We start from the raw sequence: 3,896 nt of genomic DNA on the forward strand, positions 1-3,896 counted from the left end.
CGGGCCGTTCGGGCCCTGACTTCCGGAGGGCTGGGCTCTGGTGGTCCGCACCGCGTGCGCCAGTTAAAGACTCCTGTCTGCCGCCCAGGACGGACGGCGACCCAGCCCTAGCCCATCCCCAGACCCTGGACCCAGACCTGGACTCTGCCCCGAACCTCACCCCCGGGACCCAGGCCCCGGCCCTGCCCCGAACTCCCACCCCACACCCGGGACCCAGGCCCCGGCGCTTCCCCGAACTCCCACCCCACACCCGGGACCCAGGCCCCGGCGCTTCCCCGAACTCCCACCCCACACCTGGGATCAAGGTCCCAGCCCTGCCCCGAACTCCCCACCCCGCACCCGGGACCCAGGCCCCGGCCCTGCCCCGAACTCCCAACCCCACATCTGGGATCAAGGCCCCTGCCCTGCCCGGAACCCCCGCCCCATACTCGTAACCAAGGCCTGGGTTCAGCCCCGGAATCCCCAAGCCCACACCTGGGATCAAGGCCCCGGCCCTGCCCCGAACCACCAACCCACACCCGGGACCAAGGCCCCAGCACCACGTTTCCCAGAGGCGCTGGGGTCGGGCCCACGTTGGAACGAGTCAGATGCTCTTGGTAGCTCAGGGAGGCGTTCACACTCCTGTCATTTGCTTGAGGATGGTGACGACTCCGAACTATAGCAGTATGCTTTACCTACCCCGATCAATTTTATGGAAGAAAAGGAAACCAAACAAAGTATGTTGCATTTCCCTTAAGCTTGCTGCCTGATTTCCTGGTTTTTGCTCTGATTGGCTACACATACACATATATCAATTATTCCAAATTTTAGGTTTGTTCCCCCATTAAAAAGGCTTTTCAGGGATACCATATTCATGGTTAACTGTGTACCTGTGCTTACAACTGCTTTTTTAATTTTGGTTTTTGATACAGGGTCTTGCTCTATGCAGGTCTGCACTATGAGCTTGGAGTGCGGTCCCGGGCCCCCAAAATCTGGGATTACAGATGGGAGCCACTGTACCCAGCCTGTGCTTATAATTTTTCCTACTCAGTGTTCAAATGCTGACAATTCTACATTTTGGAAGAAAGCCTCTCCGACTTCCCATAGTGGGTAGACTTTATTGACATCAAGGTTGGTTGCCTTCTTTGTGAAACCTTGTTGCATCCTAGCTGTAAGGAAATTTGCAAGTTAAATAATTATACTCATAGCAATGTTTTTAAAGAACATTTAACCACATAAGACAGATTTCCTTTAATATTAAAAGCATGTACATATTTCAGAAAACTTGCTTACCTGGACAACGTGCCCTGCCCAGTAGGCGATAGTGTCCTTGCTTAGGTGTGTGGTTGCTTTACCTCCACGGATAACCTACAGGAGTTTACTCTTGCTCTTGATTCCTAACATTGCTAGGCCCATTGATGTGGTATAAGTCTAGGAATTCTGCCCCAAAATTGGTAGGTTAAACTTTTTTTTTTTTGAGACTGACTCTTCCCTCTGTCAGTCACCCAGGCTGGAGTGCAGTGGCACAATCTCGGCTCACTGCAACCTCTGCCTCCTGGGTTCAAGCAATTCTCCTGCCTCAGCCGCCCGAGTAGCTGGGACTACAGCCACGTGCCACCACGCCCGGCTAAATTTTTGTATTTTTAGTAGAGATGGATGGTCTTGATCTCCTGACCTTGTGATCCGCCTGCCTCGGCCTCTGAAAGTGCTGGGATTACAGGCATGAGCCACCGTTTCCGGTTGGTAGGTTAAACTTCTATCTTTTTTGTCTATGTCTACATTCCAGCAGACATGTATGTCTTATCTGTTACAAAAGAAAGTAATGGATGGGTTCAGTGGCTCATGCCTGTAATCCCAGCAATTTAGGAGGCCAAGGCGGGCAGATCGCCCAAGGCCAAGAGTTTAAGACCAGCCTGGGCAATGTGTCGAAGTCCCATTTCTTAAAAAAAAATTATAAAAAATTAGCCAGGCATGGTGGTGCATGGCTGTGGTTCCAGCTACTCGGGAGGCTGAGGTGGGAGGATCTCTTGAGGTGGAGGCTGCAGTGAGCTGTGACTGTGCCACTGCATTCCAACCTGGGTGACAGAGCGAGAGCCTGTCTCAAAAAAGAAAAAGAAAAAAACTGAAACTAAAAGAATTACATCTCTTATTTTGTCTTCGTATTGTGTAATCCTTTCCAACAATCAAAACTAGGCCTTTTGTTCCCTCATGGTCTTCTTTTTTTCAAACCTGTGTTTGAGAAGAAACATCCATTTTCACCTTGAGATGTGAGGTTATAACATGAAATACATTTTCGTGGCATTTCTACTTAGACAAGATCAATTTTTAAAAACTTTAGCATAAATTTCTCAAACCATGGTCAGATCTCCCTCATTTCCCATGTCAAGCGGTTACAAATTCTGTCAATCCTACCTAAAAGCTCTTTCCTTCTCCCCCTCCGCCCAGTGGTTTTGCCTGTTGTTACCGCTCAGCTGGTTAGCATCGCAGTTGGTCTCTGCTACAGTCCATTACTCACGGTGCCAACACACGTTTCCTTAAAAAGCCTCATCGCCATCCTCCTGCAATGCGACCTTCACCGGCTCCCTGTGGCCTGCCCAGGAGGATAAAGTCCAATTTCTCCTGCGGAAGGAAGACCCTTGACACGCTAGTCCCAGCCTGTCTTCAGCCCAGTCCCTTATATTTCCTTTCCTGCCTTATCCTAAGACACCCTTACCTTGCAATCACACTCATTTTCCGAGCATTTTTAAAGATACTGAGGGAGTTGATAGTCTACACTTGAATAAAATACAGACTTTACACTCCAGACTGCACAGTTGACAGGTAAGTCCACAGTTCATAGTGTGGACAGTCCTATACAAAGAAATGGAAAGGTGCCTCAGCTCCAGACGCTGTGCTGCTCTGGAAGTCGAGGGCGGCATTCTTTTGGAGCCTGAGCACTTGGGTCCTAATGGGTGTGAGTCCCCTGGCCTCAAATGTGCCTCCTCTACTTCAATGTCTACTTCTGTGAGAATCTCGCTTATTTTTCAAGTTACAGCCCAAATGTCAACCATTAAAGTCTTTTAGGCAGTTGGTTTTCCTTCTGGGCCCTATTGTTAGCACTCTGTTTGTAGCTCTGTTGAGCTTCATCACATCATACAATTTTCAGCTGACACTACTGTCATCCCAAAGAAATGGTCAGGCCCCAAGGGCAGAGGCAGCGAGGGCAGTGATCTTGGAACAAAATCTCTATTGAACAAATACAGCAAGTGTATTTCTCTAGCAAAGGCCTACATTTCAGCTGGTATCTGAGAACATTCTTTTCTTTGTCTGGGGGGGGTGTCTCCCTCTGTCGTCCAGGCTGGAGTGCAGTGGCGCAATCTTGGCTCACTGCAGCCTGCGCCTACCGAGTTCAAGTGATTCTCTTGCCTCAGCCTCCCGAGTAGCTGGGATTACAGGGATACACCATGATGCAGGGATACACCATGATGCCGGGCTAATTTTTGTTTTCTTTTTTCTTTTTCTTTTTTTTTTTGGTAGAGACAGGGTTTTACCATGTTGGTCAGGCTGGTCTCGAACTCCTGACCTCAAGTGATCTACCTGCCTTGGCTTCCCAAAAATGCTGGGATTACAGGTGAACATTTTCTTTTATCCCCAAGCATTTCCTGTGAAAGAATAAACACCACTTCTCCATTGTGTAGCCACACTGCTCAGAAATTTATTTCTAATGGTTTAGGACTATTCCTTTGCCCATTGGTTAAACAAATATTCACTGAGTAGCTACTGAGTCTCAGGGACTGCTAATGCTGCAATGACCAGGGCAGCATCATAGATGAGAAGCAGGTAACCAGAGATGGAGGGGTAGGAGGAGGGATGGAGGGTGAGGGATGGAGGGTGAGGGTGAGGGATGGAGGGTGAGGGCTGGAGGGTGAGGGTGAGGG

The 3,896-nt window shown here is 49.4% G+C and overlaps 1 long non-coding RNA gene and 1 pseudogene across 1 annotated transcript in view; both read left to right on the top strand.

The window, feature by feature from the left end:
- Nucleotides 1-434, top strand: part of LOC105547839 — an 8,223-nt pseudogene extending 7,789 nt beyond the window's left edge.
- A 193-nt stretch (nucleotides 435-627) lies between these two features.
- The window catches only part of LOC105547827, an 11,988-nt gene continuing 8,719 nt past the window's right edge, over nucleotides 628-3,896 (top strand). The window contains exon 1 of the long non-coding RNA XR_001007282.1: nucleotides 628-716. This is a non-coding gene — a long non-coding RNA (uncharacterized LOC105547827). The remainder of the gene's footprint in view (nucleotides 717-3,896) is intronic.

This window comes from Mandrillus leucophaeus, unplaced genomic scaffold (assembly GCF_000951045.1).
Source record: "Mandrillus leucophaeus isolate KB7577 unplaced genomic scaffold, Mleu.le_1.0 Scaffold399, whole genome shotgun sequence".
NCBI lineage: Eukaryota > Metazoa > Chordata > Mammalia > Primates > Cercopithecidae > Mandrillus > Mandrillus leucophaeus.